The sequence below is a fragment of the Vicugna pacos genome, chromosome 11 (genome assembly GCF_048564905.1).
Source record: "Vicugna pacos chromosome 11, VicPac4, whole genome shotgun sequence".
Lineage (NCBI taxonomy): Eukaryota > Metazoa > Chordata > Mammalia > Artiodactyla > Camelidae > Vicugna > Vicugna pacos.
The window spans coordinates 98,861,649-98,885,047 of NC_132997.1; the positions used below are offsets into that span (position 1 = coordinate 98,861,649).

The 23,399-nt window shown below is 46.1% G+C and overlaps 1 long non-coding RNA gene across 1 annotated transcript; it reads right to left on the minus strand.

The window, feature by feature from the left end:
* Positions 1-9,151: 9,151 nt before the first annotated feature.
* LOC140699873 (uncharacterized) lies at positions 9,152-21,261 on the minus strand. The gene is made up of 3 exons (XR_012078136.1): positions 21,066-21,261; positions 18,987-19,129; positions 9,152-9,430 (listed from the first exon to the last, which is right to left on the minus strand). It is a non-coding gene; the product is annotated as an uncharacterized lncRNA (long non-coding RNA).
* Between the last annotated feature and the right edge of the window lie 2,138 nt (positions 21,262-23,399).

Here is a 23,399-nt window from a genome sequence, read left to right on the forward strand (position 1 = left end):
TTCACCTGCAGGGCTGGATGACATCCACTGGCTTAGGTGTGAAAAATACAACATGTAACGTGTCGTGCTGCTACCTTAAATGGTACCCCTTTTTCCTCACGTAAAGCCCCCAATCCCTAGTCTAATCTGCAAAGTCCTGCAGTGTGACCCCTGTCTGTGCATCTGGCTGGCTTCCCATCAGTCTCCATCCTTAGCTATTTAGTCAATAAATAGTGAGTGCACTTTTCATGCCATGCACATTTCTTCCTACAGAGCCTGGTCATATAGGATTTCTGTGGGTCACATTTTCTGCTTAGCATCTTCTCACCAGCAGTTTTCTCAGCCTGGAACACACATCGTGCACCCACCCACACATACACACACACACACATCTCCATGCACACCCACACCTGGTATCTTTTGAAAGGAAAAAATCCCTGCGTATCAAAGTAGTTTTTTAAATGTTGATACCTGTTGACATGCTATTTCTCTCTTCTAAGAAATTTATCCTAGTGGTGGAGGGTGGGAGGAATAAATTAGGAGTGTGGGATTTGCAGATACTAACTACTACGTATAAACAGATAAGAAACAAGCACCTACTGCATAGCACAAGGAACTATATTCAATGTTTGTAACAACTTTAAGGGAAAGAATCTGAAAAAGAATATAAATACGTATAACTGAATCACTCTGCTGTGAATTCACCTGAAACACAACACTGTAAATCAACCATACTTCAAAAAATTTTTGAACAGTGATTTGAAGATCCAGAATAACCTTCAAAAAAAAAAAAGAAATTTATCCTAGACAAACTGTTAAAATGTAATCAATATAGAGTTATTTATAATTTTTAAAGTTATTTAATGAAATGAGAGTAATAGTGAAATAAACAAGGATTAAAATATAACAGAATATTTGCGACCATTAACGTTGCGACTCCGCACCCCAGCGCTGCAAGTTTACAGTTTGAGCCCCCAGCTCCACTCTTTCCAAAGACATAACAATGACAGATAAAGTACAAGAGGGAAAAATGTAAAAAGACACAGGCACATAGGAATCCAGGGCTACAGCTCCGTGGGCCCCGTGGAACAGGAAGCCAGGTGGTGGGCACCCGTGCGGGCAGAGCAGGGGCTGCTGGGGTCACTGCTCACCGGGCTCCGTGGGCCACCGAAGCCCCTGCTGGAAGCCGGGGCAGGAAGCAGGGCCCTGCTCCTGAAGGGCTGCAGGCAAAGCTGCTGCCAGCAGTGCCGTCCACGGCAGCGCCCCCTGTGAAGCTGGGACCCGAGGGAGGAAGGACCACCCAGACACAGCTTTGTGCCCAGAACTGAGCCAGGCTCTGCACCGGGGCCAGGGGAGCCGACTGGTGACAATGGACAAGCTCCTGGACTGGGCGGGAGGCAGGGAGAGGTCAGAGATCTATCTCCTTTCTTTCTCAAGACCCGTGGACACGAGATTCCCAGGAACATTTGCAGAGACGTAGCGCCAAGGGTAGTGAGCGTCACAATTATTCATGCGGAGATGTGTTTGCTCCAGGTGAAATTAGAATTAAAGGAAAAGACCTGAAAATAAGCATGCTTAGAGCCCTCAATATGTAAAGAAAAAAATAACACCTATTTTTAGAAAACCAGAAAGTAGGAAACAAAAAGGAAACCTTCAAATGAGACTAAGTAGCCATGAAAAAAAGGAGCCAGATGGAAATCTTGGAAATGGGACGAGCAGAGAGAAGGCTTCCCAGCAGCCACCCAGGAAGCCCAAACGCAACAGAGGCCGATCCTCAAAGCCTGAGAAAGAACGTTTGTCAGCCCAGCATTCTGCACCTGGCTACCTCTTTTTCAAGAGCGAAGGAAAGACTATTTCTTCACATAAACAAAGGTTAAAAATTTGCTATTCAAAGATTCTCAGTGAAAGAGCTACTAGAAGTCTGGCCTCAGCAAGAACACAAGCAGGCCCAGAGGGAGGAGGTGGGTGCAAGAAACAGCGGTGAGACACATTGGCAAGTTTAATTAATTATTGACAATGAGAAATAATAATTGTGTGCATTTTGTACAGGGAACTCAGCCTTAGATCGGCTTAATGAGGAGGTGAGGGGGGCAGGAAGCTAGTCATCTGGTCCTTAAAATGTGCATTGTCTTGTTCAGGAGTGAGATGGACTCGTGGAATAACTTTAATGCATATGTTTATACAATTTTTAAACAAAATTGAAACAGAAGTACAACCTATAACTTTCAAACCAGCAGAAAAAATACAAAAGATACAGGGGAAGAAAAGAAATCCTTCAGAGAAAATAAAAAGAGAAAATAAACTGATAAATGGTGAAAAAGAGGGCCCAAGAAGTAAGGTAGCCATAATTCTAAATATGATCAGTATCACAAACAAAATAATAGACTAACCTCACATATCGCAATCAGAAAATCAGCCAGATTTAATATACGTATACTTCTTATAAGATATGCAACTAAAACAAAATGAATCAAAAATGTTTTCAATAAAAAGATGGGAAAAATATCCCAGGGAAACATTAAGTGAAAGAAAATTTTTTTTGTGATATTAATATAGAAAATACAAAAATTGAAAGTAAAAAGAGAGACCTTATGTTATAATGATGAGAATAATCAATACAGAAGACATTTCAATCAATTTAATTAGAAAACCATAGTGAAATACATTTTGAAAAACAAAAGGTTTACTAAACAAGCCATAGTTTAAAGAGGAAATCATAATGCAACAATGAAAATATATGAAATATTTGGAATGAGGGACCATGACACTGGTACATTTAAATACTCCTGGGATGTATCTAAAGTGGTACTTGGAGGTAAATTTATAGCCTTAAACACATTTATTAAAAGAAAGAAGTATTCAAATCAATAAAAAGAAAATAGAAGAAAGGAATAGTAATGTCAAGAGGAAAACTGACTAAAAAAAGTAAACATAGAGATCTAAAGATGGGTCTTTAGAAAGACTAACTAAATAGGAAAAGCAAACAACAAAAAAACCCAATAAGAATGGACAAGAGAATAAAGAAAGAAAGAGTGTGAAAAATAAAGCTGTTAGGAATGGAAAAGACGTTTAACTATAGACACAACGTATTCTGAACAACTTAATGTCAATAAATTTAAAAGGTTAGATGAAATGTACAACTTTCTGGAAAATATTTACTAATTCATTAATTAAATCTATTTTATTAATAAAATACAGAAAATGTGAATAAGCCTATAATCACTAAATACATTGAATAGTTGGTTAAAAAAAAATTGAATGCCCAGAAAGACATTACCCAAGATGGTTTTAGAGGCATGGGTAGCCTTAAGATGAATTTTCCCAAACCTTCAAGAACAGATAATCCCAGCCTTACACTACCATAAAGACAGGAAAACAACTGAACATCAACCCAACTCAGATTTTTTCCGAGAAAGTCTATACCACACTGACAAATTAACAGGAAAAATACAATTTAGCATAATTGGCAGTTGATTCAGGGAAGCACAGAATAAAACCACTACTCATGTTGAGCAAACAACTATTAACTAAAAGGAAAACATTCTCAAGCTGATGAAAGAGCTCATCTCCAAACACACAGCAAGCTTCATCCTCAGCGGCCGCTTGTCGCGGCCACTTGCTTGCAGTCAGTAACAGCGGAAGGAGACCCCAGATCCCGAACACTGTGCTGGGGGCCGTAATCCATGCAGCATGAATAAAACAGGTTTTAAATGTAAGTCACAGTCAAAGGGCTGTTATTTGCAAGCAGCATTACGTACATGAAACGACAATTCGTAAGAGAAAATGGACAATAATCATAAAAAATAACTCATAGTCTAATAAATGTGAATCAAAACAAACACCATCTGACAGATCAGATTGGCAGATATTTTAGCAATAAAAATCGGTGCTGAGAAGCAAACTGTAAGATGTCATTCTAGGACTCTCTTGGTAAGCACTTAGATTGGCGTGGCTTTTCTTTTCTTTTCTTTTTACAGGTTAGTGGGGATGTAGATAGACTTCCTGAGACAAAGAGACAAAAACTTGGGTGCTGCTGTCCTGGCACATTCATAGAAACTTAGCAAACTCTTGTTAAATGAATAAAAGAAGTGTGTACAAACTATTCATACAATCAGGATACATTTGCTATTTTTGTTGAAAATATTTTCCCAGTGCGTGATTGATCTTTTACAATGTGGATGATAGTTAATCCTTTTAAGGTCAGGCAACTGGAGAGTGGAGGAGGGGGGTTCCAGCCCAGGTGTGTCCTGGGCAAAGTCCATGCCCTCATTTATGACATTTCATTGGATATAAGAATGCGGGATTGATGGGGCCAGACAGGTAGGCAGGGACCAGGCAGAACAGGAAGGGTTTTAATGCCCTCAACTAAGTGCTTGGCCTTTATCCAGTAGTCCTTCCAGGTGAGGAGGGGTGGAGCTGTGTGATAGACTTATGCCTGGTAGGGGAGGGTGCTGGAACAGTTTTTAGTTTAATCATTGTAAAAAGGGGAATAACGTGATCCCATGCCTGCTTTTAGGAGGAGGGAGGAAAGACTAGGTAGAGCACAGAAGGTTTTTAGGGCAGGGAAACTTTCTGTACGATACTATCATGGTGGACGCACACCATTGTGTGTTTGTTTAAACCCATATTACGTACAACACCATGAGGGAAGCCTGAGGTGAACCAGGGACTTCAGTTAATCACAGTGTGTCAATATTGGTTCATCCATTCTCACAAATGTTTCACAAGAATACAAAATGTTACTCATGGGCAAATTGACAGGTGGGGGCCAGGCTGAGACAGTGTATGGGAATTCTCTGTAATTTCCAATCATTTTTCTGTAAAACTAAAAATGTTCTTTAAAAATAAAATCTGCTTCTACAAATAAAAAAGGTCATTCTGGTGATAAAAGGGAGGCTGACAGGGGTGTAGTGGGGGAGGCAGTGGAGGCAGCTTCATCTCGTACACTGGGGTCACTTGGAGCTAACCTAGACCTCTTCCCAGGAGCACAGTCCACCTGCTGCTCTGGGTGCCCTGGGGATGGGGCAGGGGGAGAAGCCAGCAGGTTCCTCCCAGCGCTTTGCCTGGAAGTGAGAGTGGGTTGGTGAGCTGTTTATTCTGACAGTCAAGGAAGGCCCTTGAGAGCAGCCAGCACACTGGATGGGACTTCTTGCCAAGACTTGCATCCCAGTTAAACCTCCTCACTGTGAGGGTTACCTAGGGAGGCCGGAGCATCTGTGCTCTGAGTGCAAATAGCAGAAGCACTGCTTTGTGCATGACCTACATTCTGGAAGGATGGAACCAAGATGATTTTGATAAGAACCTAATGCAGCTTTGTCAAGAGGGAGCAACCCACACAATACATTTGGAGCTGCTCCCTCAATGTTTAAAGAAATGAACAGGACTCAAAGTCAACCTGAGAAATGCCTCCTTGCCAGATATAAAGACCTATTTTAGTGGGACTCTTCAGTCTTCTGAAAATTAGGAAGAACATAAATTCTGAATTTCAGAGCAAATTCAATTTCTTTTTGAGTCTCCTTGGCAAGCCCTGAGTCACAAGGCTTGGAACAAGCCATCTCATAGGACCCGCTGGCCCTGGGTTTCTGCCTCCCCACCTCTGAGCCTCCCCGAAGAAAACCTTGGAGGACTTTCCATTACAGTTATTTATACTTTTTTTTTTAAGTGCAAGTGGGTGGGTATTTGTACATTACATGTCATTCATTATTCCAAATGTAATTTTAATCAGTTCGACATGAAAGCATCTTAATATTCTCAATAATGGCACTGGTAACTTTAAATATTAAAATCCACATTAGGAATTCCCCTGCCTATGTGAAAACTGCAGTATTTGCATTATGGATTGTGAGTTTGACCCAGTCTATACTTTCTGAGCTCAATTTTAGATTATCCTCATGCTGGTTCCCAAGCCCACAGCAAATGCCAGAGAGATTAGTGGTAAACAAGACCCTAACACATCAAAATTAAATGTTCCTAATTATCAACTTTAAACAAATCCTCATTATGCAGCAGGGGTAATTCCGCACCACGTGTTGGTGACACTCAGAGAAGGCTTTTAGGACACACAGCATTACCATAATTTTTTCGACTGGGGTTCTCATAGGACATCGGATGAAGTCCCTACCCTCAATTTTAATTGCATAGGCTGCATTCTTAATTAAAAACTGTACAAATGGATTTTATGCCATGCCAAAAGAAATCCAAGTTCATTAGTTATAAAATCTTTTAAAAATTGATGCAAATATGTGAATTCCTTAAAAGTTTGAACTCAAAGTCCTCATTTTATGTTGAGTTGCTTTTAATCTAGAGAATAATGAAGTCAACATAAATTAAGGATTTTTTCCTTTTCTTTTTTTTTGGTTAGTTTCTGTCTTGATGGTTTTACATTTTTCCTTGTAGAATGAGATTCATTTCAAATTCAGATTCTTTAGAGATTTGTCAAGGGGAGCCCTTATCGACCTTTTCTCCCTGCGTTTCGCAAATGAAAGCTCATAAACCCTTTAATAATTTTGCTTATTAAGGCACAATTACATCATCTTCAGTGACGATAAAAATCAAACCGGCCAACCTATAGAATTAAGAAGAGCTCTCCCTAAATGCACATCATTTACTTATTGCTATAAACGCATGATTTTCTAATTTAAATAATTTTACTCCAAAATGTTATCAAAGCCACCCTTTGCGATTTTTTAAAGCTTTAAACAGCTGAGCTCAGTCAAAGAAACTGAATTTTCTTTATTTTAATTGTGTTTTGCCAGGCAGGTTACCTTGTGCACAGTGAGAATTCAATAAAGATATATATTTGTTGAAGGTGTGGGTGCAAGTTCTCCCTAAACAGGAAGAAGTTTATCTCTTATAGACAGAAGAAATTCGGGCAGTTGGGTGTATGGAAGTTAGTTATGACTAAATAACAGCCCAGTGTTTCTCTGGGGAAAGAATGCTCTATAATACTTGTCATAGTAAAAAAAAAAATAAGTGTGCCTGTACCTTCCATACAGCTGTGCTGTCCCATATGCCAGCCCCTGGTCCTATGTGGCGATTTAAGTTTAAATTTAAATTAGTTAAAAGTAAATTTAAAATTTGATTCTGCAGTCACAGCAGCCACATTTCTAACAGTCGATAGCTGGACCATCAGTGCAGGAGGTCTGTGGGGCAGTGTGGATAGAAGACATTTTTATGCAGGTATGTATGTCTCACTCTTACCTGCCTCTGGGTCTTGGCACAGGTCATTCAGACCTCACTCCTCACAAAACATCAAAACTTAAAAGTCATTCGGCTCTTTAAAAGTGTGCCTTCCCCAAGAAGCAAGCTCTGGCCCGCCCTTTCCTGTTTCCCACAGTCCTTCCCCAAGCCTCTTTCCGCTCCTGCCAGGATACAGGTTCCTCCTCCACTTCCCCAGCCACCCTGGGGCACTTCATGGAGGGGTTTTCATTAAACATCTCCTCTGTGAGGGTTATGAGCCCCTTGACACTTATTCGAGCTGACCTCCTCCCAATATCCAAGAGTGGGTTGTGTCCAACACCTCAGAATACTGTGGGGGTGACCCGTGTGTGACACAGTGTGATGGAGCTGCCTGGCAGCCCCCCTCTGGGGCTCACAGAGAAGACTGGCTGCTCCAACCAGCCCTGCTCTTTCCTCTCCAGAAGGTCCTGAGGTGTTTGGGAAATGCACGGGCCACTTGAGGGCGACTTCTAATGCCCTGGGCAAGGATGGGTTTCATTGTTAGATCAGGGAGACTTCACAGGGAAAGTGAAAGCCCCGGTCAGAGCCTGAAAATCAGAGTGAACTTCTTGGCCTTGTGGGTAACAAGTGCAACCTCGTGTGTCCTACTTTCCTGTACTTCTAGAAGCTCAAAAGGCTGGCACACATATCAGTCAGGCATTGCCGCAGAACAGATCACCCCAATGCTCTTCATAAAACAATATTTATGCCTTGTGAACCTCTGGCCGGATGAGTGGGTTCAGCTGCTCTGAGGGGGCTGCTACTCCTGGCTGGGCTCACTCTCGTATCTGCAGGCAGCTGGCAGGTAGGCTCGGATGGCCTTGGCTGGGATGACCAGCTCTGCTGCTCGGGTCTCTCACCTCCAGGAGGCTAGCCAGGGCGAGCTCTCACAGTGCTGACAGTGGACTAAGAGTGAGCAGAGGCATGCGGGGCCTCCAGGCATGCTGCCACCCCTGCCATCTTCTACGGCCAACGAGAGTCCTAAGGTAGCCCAGGGTCCCAGCTGGGAGGAGAGACTTCATCCCTGGATGGGATGAGTGACAGTCACATTGCAGAGGACGTGGGTCCAGGGAGAAGTGAAAGGCTGTGTTTAGTTTTTTCCAATATGGCAGCCGTATTGAGATATAATTCACATACCATTCAATTCACCTGCTTTCAAGGGTACAATTCAATGGGTTTTGATGTATTTATAGAGTTGGGCAATCATCACCACAATCAAATTTAGAATATTCTCTTAACCCCAGACAGAAATCCCATACCCATCCAAATCACTGCCCAGTTCCCCCGCCACCCACCACCCCTGTCCTGGGCAGCACTGATCAGCTGGGAGGTTAGGCTAATGGGTGCTGAGGCCAGAGCCTGAGCTCTGCTGTCAGTGTCCTCGATGCGATGGTGTCCTCTAGCAGGACCGCAGGGGACGAGAGTCCCGTGCATGCGGGGTTTCCTAGCCAGAGGTGCTTGGCTTCAGCCAGGGGTGTTCTGGCTTGAAATTTCATGTAAAAGCTGTAATAACTTCTAGGTTAAGAAAAGTTCAACCATGTTTTTCTCCTGTTCCTTTTTTTCCCCTTTGCTCTTCTCTGTCTGCAAATGGAACAAGTGGTGTTGAAATGTTGCAAGTGAAAAAAAAAAAAACAGAGAGAAAAAGAAAGGAAGAAAGAAAGAAAAAAGATACTCTCATGGTATTTCTGATCCAAGCAGAAGCGGAAAGTGCCAAGGGATCTCATGGGAGGACCTCTTCTCCATGATTTTCAGTTGAATTTTTACAGGCCCGTGAGGTTAGGATAGTTAAACAAACTTTGGATAAATGCCGCTGGCTTCTTACTCATTTATGAACTAACCCTTCAATTCTTTGGAGGTTCAACCATCAACACTTTCTGCGGAGCCTGAAAACAAAATGTTTCAATATGATTGGAATACACAGTGTTCAGAAAATGTAATAAAATGGAAAAGAAAGGCCTGGAATTTCATTTAATAGAATTATTCAAAAACGCTTCATAAATTCTGTTTACACAGAAATTCATTTGGGTCAAGTTCTGTCCATCAGCAAATTAGCTAGGCTGGCCCCTGACAGCTCAGCAGCATCTCAGAATTCCGGACTTCCTGCCCCCTTGGCTCAGTCTGCCCGTGGATTCCAAATGTCTCACCATAAGCAGCAGCCAGGAGAGAACTGTAAATTTGATCCTCCAGGCGAAGGAACCAGTTGAAGGTTTGCACGATCGTGGATCCAACAAAGCTGCTGGAACGAAACGTGTCCTTATGAGTAACACCCAGATCATCTTCCCAAATGTACCCCCCGCACCCCGTTTCTCTCTGCTTCAAGGGGAGGAAGGCTGGGGCCAGACATTACATCAGGGATTGGGGGGGGGCCCAGGGGAGAGTGGGGGCTGCCTAGGCCCCAAGCCCAGCACGGTGGGTTTGTAAGTGCTCCTTTTCCAGAAAGATCAGGGGACGGAGGAGACAGGCAAGGAGAGGGAAGAACAGGGAGATGAAGGCTCAGTTCCCTTCAGCTTTGTTTGTTCAAAAAGAGAAAAGTGCCAGCCCCGCAGCCACGTGAGCTGAAGCGGGATGCCTGCCTCCCCTGCCAACCAGCCTTTTCTCTGTAAAGCTTTTGTGTCTGCAAAGGGGCCACAAAGCCTGAAAGGAAAAGAAATGAGGACTAGAATGTCATTCTTCTCAGATCTTCCTCCTGCCGCTGACTTGGACCGCGGGCCCGCGGCCCGCCTGCCTTGGCGGCTCTTTGCCGTCCCCGCTCCACCCCGCTTTGTGCCCTGAATGAAGTGTACCCGCCGGTGACGGGCTTGTCGCAGGAACCCGGGTAATAGCATACACGAGATCCGCTTGTACGGAGTCCTTTGCGCCTTGAAAAGCGACATCTTGTCTGGGCCGTCCCCCACTTCAAAGACTTGCTGGAGACTCTTTCGCAGAGCCTTGGAACCGCGAGAGTCCTTGAGGACCCGCAGACTGTCACTGACAAGCCACGTGGCGGAAAAGAAAATCGACGCGATGCCAAAAGCTCTTGATTTGTCCTAGAATCCTAAGCTTTACCCAGAAACTGTAGGCTCCTTCTAAATACACCTTGGCTCCTCTCCCAGGAAGAGGAACAATAGAAGAAGGTGACTAGCTAAGGACCAAGTTTCTTTTTCACTCCTTCTCCCAAAGTTCTTTATCAAAAACAAATCAACAAATGCCTCAGTGCGGGTTCTGCCCTCATCTGTTCCCGCACCTCCTCTCCTAAACCGCCAGCCCCTTTCCTCCCGGCAGCCACCCCCCAGGCCTTTGATCTTTCTCATTCACACTCCAGGGCGGATATTTGAGTACCTGCGATTTCCAGGCATTGTGTGAGGCACCGAGAGGACTTAGGTGAGCAAGACGCAGTCCGGTCCCCAGGCACCTCCGAGGCCGGCGAGAGAACGTGTGATGCTGTGTGATCAGTTCTCACCGGAGGCACAGACTCAAGCTTCCTGGCACCGAGGGAAGGAAACCCTGGTTCTGATGGGGATGTCAGGGATGATTTCAGAGGGGCAGGGTGATATTTTAACGGATATTAAATGTGAGGTCAGAGTTTTGGAGGCAGAGGAAGGAGAGGGGGCTGCTGCAGGGACAGGAACGCAGCACAGCAAGCGCTCAGGACAGAGCCCTGCAAGGCGGGAGCTCGGGGCCTGCAGCGCAGGGGAGTGGGGAGCAAACCCCAAACCCCACGTAGCCGCCGGTGACGGCCCTTGTGGGCCCCACGCGGAGTCTGGGCTGTGCGCACCTTGGATGGTCCTGGTGGATGCTTGGGAGGAGGCCTGAGAAGTGGGAGGACCAGGACCAATATCACCTGCCAGGAAGCCATGCAGTCCTCTAAGCAAGGGAAGGACAGATACGTCTGAAGGAGGCTTCAGAGGTGGAGGGACAGGACTCGGTGACCAGTGGACAGCAGAGAAGGGCTCACAAGAAAGACTGAAAGCTGTCTGAGAGATCTAAGTGACACCAGGAAGTTAGCAGTGATGGCATCAGTGCAGAGGCACAGCCACAGGAAAATCTCCGGGGCCGGCGTGGGAAAGCGGCTCCAGCTGGGGTTGCCGACAGTCAAGGTGCCTGGGTGATCCACCCAAGTGGAGCTGTCTACGAAGCCTCTGGAAATACAGGAATGGTTCTGAGGAGGCGATCTGGAGAGAGAAATGTGGGATCTGTGAGCGTGTCATGCATAGCTGAAAGTCTTGGAAAGACTGAAATGACCCAGAAACACTCTGTATAGGCGGGGACAGAGCAGGAAGGACCATGACCCATGCAGGTATAACATGCGATAAAACACAGGTCTTGTCCCTCACCTCACTCACCTGCAACTGCACAGGGGCAAAGCATTTACACACATCAGGAAGCAAGACAGACATCAAACCAATTCATGCAGTGAGCTGCTGTGAGCCACTGGCAAAATGTGCACTTACTGGTCACTTTGGCAGCTCATGGAAAAGAAGGTGGAGGGTAGAGGATGAGAGGGAAAGAGGAGAAGACAGGGGGAGCTTCTCCGAGGAAGTAAGGCTGGAGCTGGTCTCTGAAGGCAGCAGGGATTCCACAGCAGAAGAAAGAGAGAGCGCCGCCCAAGAGGGAGCAGGACCAGAGCCGTGAGCTGTGGAAGAGCCTGGGTCCCTTGAGCTGGACCTCAGCTGGGAGTAGAGGGCCAGGCTGGAGGTCGTGGTGAGGAGAGGCTGAGGATATGCCCGGAGGAAAGTTTAAATGCCCCCGGAGGGGGGCATTTATGCCAGGAAAAGGAATTTGGACTTCATCTGGTAATCAAGGAGGAAATACCGAAGACTTAAGTAAAAGGGCAACATGATCAGATTTGCTGTTTTAAAATATTGTTTTGGCAGAAGATGGAGGAAGATGTCGAGAACTGAGATGTAAGGAAAGCAGGTCCATCAGATGAGGAAGAGCAATGGTTTGAACAGTGGCCAGAGAGGAGAGACCACAGATGCTAAGGAGGGAAAAGAGAATCAGTAAGGATGAGCCATGGTCCAGCTGCAGAGGAATCCTGTAACTAACAGACACCTCTCAGTCCTGGGAGGTTGACCTGGATGGGGAACCAGAGCAGAAGAGCTACCTAGTGAAGATGATGGCGTGAGGTCTGGGGAAAGGGGAGGGGCTGAGGGGAATTTGCCTCGAGCTCTGTTGTGGGCTGTGACACCCTCACCACCTCATCTTCCAGACTGGACACTGCCATCCATGTTATCATCATTGGTGTGTCTATGCTGAGTCCTTAAATAATAGTTTCACCATTAAAATCTTGAAATACAAAACTGCTACATTAAAAAATACATACTCAGATCTTTATCTACAAACTTTAACCCATCCCCAACTTCTCTCAAATTTTCAATAAGCTTATTACAACTAGGCACAGTTAAATTCACTTAACAGCAAAAGTAATGATACTACGTGGGTGTCTGGTAGGACCACTTCACCAACCCTGAGGGAACCCAAATTCCTCTCCATCTACTCATGGGAGTTCAAATTCGAATTTCTATCATAGTGTATTTTCTGTCCCATTGTGTCAAAATAATGTAACAGGAAGAAAGCAAAAAATTCGAATGAACAGTGAGTACTACATAGTCCAAAATTTTTCTGAGTAGAATAATGTCTTCCAGAGATGGAAACATAGATTACCTGCAAATAATTATTCAGCAACTCTGGTGTAACGGCATTACTCATCTATTTTCTGGGATAATAGCATCATTGAAAACTACCATGTGTTTGATAAGCAAATCGATCACCATGTTTAGTATATTCACAGAGCAAGCTTATGACAACTCTCCGTTCTTCCCAAAGGCCAAGCCAGACATTTGTTCTCCTAAAGTAGCTAACAAAGCAGGTACCATGCCAAATTAAAAGATAACTGAAAAGAATTTATAATAGAGAACTTGAATTTTTCAGCGTAGAAACCTATTAAAAATACACCCTTTATTAGTGCCTGTTTGCCTGGTGACCCCAATTCTACTAAAGTTCTCTCATTTTTAGAAAGACCCTGAGAAGAGAAAGCATAGTAAATAGAATGATAAAGAAGGGGATGAGTTGGAGAAACAGAAAAGATGAGTCAGAAGTGCTCTGATTGCACAGCTTCAAGCCCCTGACCAGGTCATTACCATCCTTCCACATCGGAGCTTGAGAAGAGGCTTCAGAAGTCACTTCACCAGTTTCTTCTGCCTGGGAGCTCTGTGGCCATTGAGGATGTAGAAGCCTCACCAGATCTTCGCTCCCTCCCCAACAATGAGAAAAGCATGGCATAATCTACAAATCCTCCATTTCCTTGAGCTGATGTCACCAGGCACCTAGGTAAACTGAATTCTGAATAGTGACAAGTATCTCCTAGGAGACATAAGACATACTCACAGTTGCACTCACTTCTGGCAGTGCACAGGGAAGAGAGGCAGACACCATGAAAGCAAGTAAGAATTGAAAAGCTGAAATGTTAACAGACTCTTAGAGACCAGGTGTGGGCTATGCAGAGAATTTTAAATCCCCAGACACAAAGGGAGACCGCAATCCCTCACAAGGTTTTTGCAGGGACTACCACTAGGTACTTACAAGAAAGACTGGAGGAATTGAAAAGACCTACATGAGTCCCCTTCTCTGGCACATTTGCACTAGCCTTTCTTTCCAGAATATTAAGGAAAAATCTTAAACCATTAAGGAAGGAACAGGAAGCCCATACTCCAGTCCTGGAACACAGGCAAAGACCCCATTGCCTCCACAGAAGAGGTAGAAACAAAATATCTCTCACTCTGCCCCAGACAGGAGCCTTGAAGTCTACTTCTGGTAGGAAGCTCTCCCTCATCAAAGATACTTTTATAGATCCACAGCAAAATGCAACGGCCCACGGTGACAGATGGGGCATAGAAACACTAAGGAAACCCTACCCTTAAAATACAGAAATACAGAGCCTGTCTGAGACTGAGGCTAGGCCAGAAGAGTTGAGAATCACCCCCTCATTTCACCCTAAGCCTTGTACCAGGTATAAGCAAAAGCAGTCTACACTGTGGTGTGTAAATCAAGGAGAGAGATCCCCAGTTAACAGACATGTGTGTAGGGACTGTTGAAAGTTAAAGATACAACAGGAAAACTGAAAAACTCTCAGGCAACAGCCAAGATTCAGACAAGAAAAAAGATTGCCGCAGCCAGAGGAGGACTTGCAAGACTGTGGAGCATTAAATATAACCAGAGCAGCAACAAACCCATATACAACTTAGCTGGTGACTAGATTGACTCAACACCCCAAGATAATGACTTGACAGAGGAAAAATCATGCCTGTTTTGAGCCTAAAGATGTTTTTCCTCAGGATCCACTACTCTTCTACACTTAATGTCCTTCCTTCAACTAAAAATTACAACACACATACATATACACACACAAGATGGGAAGAACCCTTCAAAAGGCAGTACAGTCAACAGAAACAGACCCAGAGGTGAACTGAAGGTTGGAAATCACAGGGAGGAGCTTCAAAATAACTGTAATCAATATGTTAAGGATCTAGTGGGAAAATGAACAAATTTGCATGAACAAATGGGAGAAGTTCAGCTGTGTGATGGAGACTACAAAACAGAGCCAAATGGAAATGCTAGAAATAGAAAACATGATATTGGAGATAAAGAATTTCTCCAATTGACAAATTAACAGACTGGACAGAGAAGTAGGAATGAATAGTGAATTTGAAGCTAGATAAATAGGAATTATCCGAACTGAAAAACAAAGAAAAAAAGTGGTGGCAGGGGAGAGAAATAGAACAGAACTCTCAAAACATGTGGGATGATATCAGATGATCTAACATACTTTCAAATACAGTCGCAGGAGGTGAAAAAGGGAATGGGGCAGAAGAAATATTTCAAGAGATAATGACCAAGCATCTTCCAAATTTAAAGAAAGACAAGTCACAACCCAAGAAGCTTACGGAACTTTGAGAAAGACAAATTAAACACACACACACACACACACACACACACACACACATTTTCACACATCATGGTCAAACCACTAAAAACTCTAGATAAAATCTTGAAGGCTGCTGAAAAAAAAAGGCACTTGTATTTACAGAGAAACAAAGGTGAGAAATATTAGAGACTTCATGTCTGAAACTTTGAATGCCAATAAATAATAAAGCGACATTTGTAAAGCACTGAGAGGAAAATAATTGCTAACCAAGAATTTTATAGCCAAATGGAAAGCCAAACACAATTTTTATACAACAAAAACTTAACAAATTCATAATCAGAACTACATCACACACACAAAAAAGAGTTAAAGGGAGTTCTTCAGACAGAAGTGGTATGACACCAGATGGAAATGTAGTTCTGCCCACACATGCAGAGTTCCAGACAGCAAAAAAATGGTGACTGTAAAATCAATTTTAAAGATTTTTCATTTTGTTAATGGATATTTGACTGTCCAAAGCAAAGACAGTAAAAATAAACTGTGGGTTTATAACATATGTAGAAAAATGTATAACAATATTAGCGCAAGGGATGGGAGAGGGGAAATGAAAGCTGAAGTTTATGAGATTATTAGTACACTCTACCTGAAGTGGTGTAACAGTGTTTGAAGGTGATAGGGTAAAGATGTGTATTACAAACCCTAGAGCAGCCTGTAAAAAAATACACAAGTGGTATAGCTAATAAGCCAATTGTGAAGATAAAATGGAATAATGAAAGGTATTCAATTAATCAAAAAGAAGACAGGAAATGATAAAAAGGAAAACAAAAAATAAGTGGGACAAATAGAAAACTAATAGCCTAGTGATATGTTTAAACCCAACAAGATCAGTAATTACATTAAATGTAAATGGTTTATGCACTCCAATTAAAAGGCAGAGATTGTCACATTGAACAAAAGAGCGATACCTAACTATATGCTATCTACAAGAAACGCACTCTAAACATAAAGGTTAAAAGTAACAGAATGGAAAAAGAAAAATCAAGAAACACTAATCAAAACATAAAATAAAATAAGCATGGTGTGGCTATATTAATATTGGAAAAGTAAACTTTGGTAAAGAATGTTACCTGGGACAAAGATGAGCATTAAGTAATAACAGAAGGCAACTTCATCAAGAAGATGTAACTTGACTAACTGCACACTTAACAGCAGAGCTTCAAAATACATAAACAAAAACTGATACAGCTGAAAGGAGAAGTGAAAAAAATCCACAGTTATAGTTGGAGATTTCAATTCTATTATTAGAGCTCAACTCTTTTACTATTATTATGAGAAATTATCCATCCATACTGCCCGCTCAAGAGCTTACAGACCTGTGGGGTGGAAGGACCCCTTCCGGCTTTGTGTCTGATTCTTTGGGCATGTGTGTGCGAAATTCTAATGGATGTCAGAGCAGTGAGGCACCGAGTTTCACGCGGACAAGCATCAGGACTCGTGCAGTCACACTGTGAGTGCCTCTGGGTCCTCCCGTGCTTTTCTGGGTGGTAAGAACTTTGGAAGCCACTGACTCCAATTCAGCCACCGTGTACCTTTTCGCATGTGTTAATCCACAGTTACCCGATTTTGCTCATGAAGTGCTGTATTTGTAGATTTTGCTCTTACATCAGAACTTCAGTAACGACTTATTGAATGGGTTGCTGTGAATGAACCAGACATTAATCACTTCGAAATGACTAATAGTAACGCAAAACAGTAACTCAGACCAAATCAGAGCAGCACGCGGCCTTCACAAGTTAAGTTTCATTTTTGCCTTTATCTGAAACAGGTTGATTTGACTATAATTACACCAAGGCAGTTGGATGAGAGAGTAGGAAATTGGCAAGAAATTCTTCCTTGTCTCATAATTAAAACATTAATAATAACAAGAGGAAGAAGCAGCACCGCAAGACAGCGCCTCTGTGTCCCGGGAGCTCTGCTGATGACTCTGCACTGATTCCCACAACCACCCCAACAGCCCTCAAAACAGCCGCGTTTTCAGGATGAAGACGTGACGCTCAGGGAGGTTACACACAGCCGGCCTGGGTCACTCAGCTAGCAAAGGGTAGGGTGGGGGTTCAACCCTAAGTTTGCCTGAATGAACAAGCCTCACTTGAGCACAGTGGTTAAGAACAATGGCTGTGAATGCAAATATTTATTGAACTTCACTTTGCTTAAGAAGCCAATTTGACTCTGTGAAATCACGTGGGCTAACAGTGGTCTTACAGGTGGTCTGGCGGCAAGACAACAGCCTCTGCCTCATAAAGCCAGCTCCCAGGACCATGGTCAGAGGGCACAGGTAGCTGGAAGGAGCCTGCAGATGGTCATTTCAAAGGGGAAACAGATTAAAATCTACTCTCTTGCCTTCCCCCAAACAGCATTTGTTCTTAGGGATAGAAAAAAAAAATAGCCTTTAAGCCGACTTCATCACATTTTAAATAATTTTGCATAATGTAAATAAGCTTTCTAATTTATCATCTCAGGTTAGTATCAGGAGTTTTAAAGGGAGATGCAAAGATTGAATCCAGTCGTTGACTGTCTGTAACACACACATCATTTTAGATGTAAGAAAAACTGAGGTGGGGAGATGTGATTTTTCTACTATCATTTATTTAGGGGATAAATGGGGCAAAAACTCAGATCTCAAAAGGTCTGAGAGATTTTTATAGGCACTTTCTGAAGGATTGTAGCTTGAGGGTAATGGGCGCTCTAGGGTCCGAGCACACCAAATGTGCCCAGGAGGGGAAGGAGCTGTGCCGTCCACTCTAGACGTCCCAGCAAGGACCAGCCAGTCACCCTGGTCGTTCCAGAAGGGAGCTTGGCCGTGACCCCGTGGGACACACTGAATCCCTGGTGCACACCGCACGCTCCGCATCTGCTGCTGGCTTCACACACAGCCTTGCCCGAGTCTGCTGTCCCAGGCGCACACCCGCCCCTGCACGCTCAGAGAGCTGGCCTCGGTACCAGGAATGATGTGAGCTTGTGAACATTCTGGACTGTCTCTGATATATGATGTGAGGGGAAGCAGACTGGACAGGGGGAAAGGCTGCCAGATTGTGGAGCATTCCACTTCCAATTTCCTGACTCCCCCGTCTGGCAAAGGAGCCGTCCCCGGCTTCCGATGGGTGGATGGGGCAGGACCACGGATGTGAGATGGGGAGGCAGCACGTCCCCACCTCAACGGCTTATTTAGAACACCAACCTGAAGCAACCCACTTAAAAACCGCAAAACCCTATTACATGTCTCTGTATTTTTCTTTCCTAATTAATACCTACGTCCATTTTGACAAAATGTGCGTTCCTGCTGTGGTGACACAAGCTAACACAATTAACAGGATTAAATTCCAGGTACAATAAATAATCGTTCGAGAATTTATGCCATCTGTGACCTAGGCACTTGACTAGAATGACGCTTTATTTATTTCCTTTCATCCTTTTGGTATTTTGATGAAGAATATATCATGGGAACAATGAATGTGGTGTCCAGAGGCCGCGGAACCCTTGCCGGCTCAGGCAGCCCACGAAAATGCCTGTATTTTGAGAAAGTCCATCAGCTGCCTAAAGAAAACCAGATTCCACTCAGTGCAGCCCAAACCAGCTCAGGCAGAGTGAGCGAGCAAAAAAAAAAATACCTCTTTTCTCTTGTTTAGCATCCTTTTTTTTTTTGTCCTGGATCAAATTGGCATATGCTCAGAAAATGTGCTCACAGGAGAATTTTAATTTATTGATGTTCCTTGCCCCTACTACGCGGCCCCGGCTCCTCCGTGAGTGTAATGGATGGAGCAGATGTTGGACACGGCCGCACCTCTTCATAACTCCGCTCCTCAGAAACGGTTTTACAAGTGCTTACCCGCGTTGGTTCCCATTCCTCACAGGAAGCTGAGGTCATCGTGAAACATGAGGCAGGGGCAGGAGCCTGAACTCATGTGCTCTGCAGCTGGGCCTCCATCTTCTGAGCACGTTAGCGATTTATGAAACAGCCATCATTTCCAGCTTATGGACAAAGAAATAAAAGTGTTGACACCATTATTGTAACATCTGTGAAGGGAAAAATATGAGCCGATGGCTAAGTGCACAAATGGGCCCGGAGTTATAAAGATTCTTTTATGCTTAATTGTATTCATTATCAGCCGTAATTATTTCTAACACGAGCAGTTTCTTCCAAGTGAATGTCAACCTAAAAGGTTATGACCTTACAATGGAAGAATTTTGACCTCTTGATTTGTTGGGTCTGCAAAGTTACGCTAATAGGTAAAGCAAGAATGACTTCTGAGGGCCCCGCCCGCCTGGGTTTCGGCTTGTCCGCATCGCCTCTGACTGCTAACGTCCCAGGAGGGCACTCCTGGGCGGGGCCTAAAGGGTTTCCAGGCCTACCCTGTGGGCCAGATCTGTGTCAGCAGCGGAGGGACCACAGAGGTTCCATCTCCCCTCCACCACCCCGCGCGTCCTCAGAGAGAAACTCTGTGCTTCGGGTGCCGACGGTGAGTGATGCCCTGGGGGAGGGGGCCCCGGAGCACTGTGGGTTGTCACTTGCGGCTGAGAAGCTGGCCTCCTGGTGAGGGCGGTGAAGGCAGGTCCACCCTGTGCCAGCAGATGAAAGCCCAGTGATCCAAGCCCCTCGGGTCACCACGGGCAGAGGTGACCCTGGAGCCCTGAGGCTTCGTCCGACAGGCACCTGCTTCTACCTGGCAGCTGCCTCCAAAGGACTGTTGCCATGAAGGCAGCGAGTGGCGTGAGGGGCTGACCGAGCCTCCATGCTGCGGGGGAAGCACGTATCTTCAAGGATGTGTGTGTGTGTGACTGCGTGTGTGTGCGCGCGCGCACGGTCACACACGTGTGCTGTTGGAGGACTCGGAGAAGAGGCAAGGAGACCGCCACTGTCTCTCTAAATAACCTCTGACTTCGCTCAGACAGCCCACTGGGGGGGACTTGCCCTGGCGAAGCCGCCCTGGCCGCACTGAGCCCGCAGTCTCCGCCCCCAACTCCGTGCCCTCACCTCCCCCGGACTGGCTTCCTCTGCCTCGCCTGTCGCCTCACGACAGCACCCTACTCCTTGATGCTGAAAATCGGTTGTCAAAATACTAGACACCGACCCTCTTTCGTCTCTTAACTTCTCTCCAGTCATTTAAAACCAGCCACCCCTTTGCATCAGCTGCAATAAATCCTAGCTTGCGTCCACCCAAGAAAGCCTGTTGTTGGCTCTCTAAGATGCCAGCTTCCCAAGATCACAGGCCTTCCTCCCGTGCTGGCCTGTTCAGCCCACCTGTTACGGCACCTGGCGCAGTGGGTCTGGTCTTAGCTTGGACGGCCCAGAAGAGATGTAAGGCAGGGCCTGAGTGCTGGTGTCTCGCTGAAAGGTGACATTCCAGGCCCAGGGGCGAGAGAAGGAAGAGGACCTTGAACTAGAGTGGGAAATGAGTACAGGGTGCTGTGTTGTCTCCCTAATCCTGCTTCACAGGGGACTCCCATCTACCCGACCACGGCTTGGCAGGAGCATGCTTGCCGGCAGGTGAGGAGTCCCCTGACCGACGGTGTGGAAAAGCCACAACCAGAGCAGTGACAGCTGCAGGGAGCAACATGGAGGGACTTGTCCGCCTGCCTCGTGTCCCGCTGGTCCAGGTGCTCCCAGAATGGTTCAAGCCCCTCCTCCCGCATCTGAGCTGCATCACAGGAGGCAGCCCTCTGTCCCTTGACATGAAGTCCATCTGCCCAGTGGCCTTGGTGCCCAGGCATCTGAGACCGACGGCTCAGGACCGTGCCTAACACTAACGACGGTCTCACCGGGGCTACGCTGCCCCTCCCCCAGCACCACGGGGGTAGAGACTTCACCGCATCTGCCCGGCTGACCCAGACGCAGTCCCAGAAAACAGCTCCACATCCTCCAAAGGCAGGAGGCCGCCTGCAGGACAGCCGACCCTCTGTCTGATACCTGGTGCCGCCTCCAACAGACAATTGTAATCCTCTGACAATGACTCACTCCCAGGGAGGACCGCGGACCTGCGTCGCGGAGGTCTGCCTGCCGGGCTCTCTCCTGCCCACCCCAGCAAACTCAGGCCAGGCAATTAGCACGCGCTTTTATGCCATCCGCTTTCCGAATTTCTGCCGCACGAGGAGTAGGAGGGAAAGTTCTGACACCTTCCGCGAGGCTGTGGTTGCCATGGAAACCACTCCCGTGGACTTCCCTCACCTATTCCCAGTTGGTGAACAGAAGGTGTTCCAAACCAAGTCCTGAAAGAGCCCTAAAGGCCAGGCAGACGGCGGGCGGACACGGGAGGCCTGGGAAGCCCCCAGGAGGTGACAGTGGGCAAGGGAGTCGGGCAGGACGGGGGCTTAACCCTCACTCTGCCTCCTGACTGATGAAGCGCCTGTGCCCCGCATGCCTGTCCTCGTACCGTGTCCGTCAGGGCGCTGCCCGCCCAGCCTCGGCGCAGCAGTGAGTGGGTCAGTGTGATGCTCGGGAGGTGGCCGGCCTCTCACGGCCTCCTGCCCCTGAGCCAACCAGCTGCATGCTCTTGGGTGAGCCACGCCCGCCTGCTGGGCGTCAGGGTCTGCCTCTCTCTGTAAGTGAAGGCTTCAGGCCGGCTATTACTTCAGGTGTCCTTCTGTGCTAGGCCATATGATGCAGCCGCTGAGTGGAAGGACGGACGTTCCATAACAGCCGGTTGGTTCGGGGTCTTCTCCTACAGCACGCAAACTGAGGTCTCCGAAGAGGTCGGGCTGGAGCTGCCCCACCCGTGAGAGCTCCCTGTGGGAGTGCTGGTCTCTCCTCGGACCTCGGGGGGAGCCTGGTGGTGTGGTTGTCTTTAGCTGGTTTCCTCAGACATCATGAGCAGTAAATTTCCCACCTAAGTCGTTTCCAACAATATTGTGAAGAATAGGAACGGTGAGCAGAGAAGAGGACATTTCAGTCCTTGAAACCAGCTCAGGAGGGGGTCTGACTCTCCGCTCCCTCAGATGAGGAGACGGAGGTTCAGAGAAGTCAAACAGCAGTGAGCCACCAAGACAGAACACCCCACCCCTAGGCTTTGGTTCTGCTCAGTGTCACCTCTGCTCAGCATCCTCTCAGCGTGAGAGGAGAAGACCCCTACTCAGGTCTCAGGCACCCCACTTCACTGCCAGGAGAAGCCCATGGGTCTGGACCTGAGCCCTGGCCCTTTCTGACTTGTGGGAAGTGCTTTGCAAACAGTGGATTGCTGTCCCTTCTGGAGGAAGTGTGAAAGTGTGTTAAGTGTTTAGAAGGTGGTCCTACTGGATCAAACTTAAAGAGAACGTCTTCAAATCTGCCTCCAGCCTGGGGAGAGAGGGCAGGGCAGATGGCTGTCTAGTGAAGGAACAAAGATGGAAGAGGATGCAGAACATGACACCCTCTCCGAGGAGGTGATGGAGCCACTCCTGGCCCATCTGCACATCCTCCAGGAGGAGCAGGAGACTCAGGCGGGTGGATGCTGACTGAGAGACAATTCACACCATGTGGGGAGTTCCGGGTCCGCCTTCCAAAGCTATGTGGGCACGTGGCTCCTGAGCAGCCTTTCTTTCCGTCAAGTGCACCTGAAATTTCACAAGAGCCAAGCATGATGGTTTGTGCATGAAAAGTTCTCTCTCCTTGAACAGTTTTTTTAAAAGTCTAAATTGAAATTTCACTGTGAGAGTGAGGGAGGCCAGGGGAATAGGAGACTAGAGGCGGCAGCGTCGAGAGGAAAAAAGGTCCTAAAATGTGCAGATGCCCAATACTTATTTGAGCACTTTTCCCCCAAATGTAGGGTGAGATTATACTATGTCGTGCTGAGTCAGCAGCAAACAACTAGCTATTTGGTTTCTGTTTCTGATTTTTTTTTTTGAGTTTTAAGTAGTTCATTCATATCTGGGAGCAAAGCACCCACGTTTTAAATCTGCTTTATAAATACATTCTGCTCCACACCAGTTTAGAATTCAGAGCCTTCCACCCGGTACTGAATGAAAACACTGAAGTCCGCCAGGAGCCCTCAGTTGAGATGAGTTTGAGGTTTTGGTTTGTTGTTTGTTTGTTTGTTTTTTAAATACGACATGAAATTATTGTAAGCAAAATTCCCAGGAAGACAGTTCAGGGCAAAGACAATCGGATGCTTAACGAACCTGATTCCCCAGCCTGCTGTTTCAACGTCCTGGTGGCCTTGCTCGCTCTCATCCCCGGGCAGCCAGGGCGGTGGGCGGGGTCAGCTGGGAGGCGGAGCCTGGCCAGGACCCTCGCGGCAGGGACAGGGCTCAGATCTGGGGGGCGGTGGGC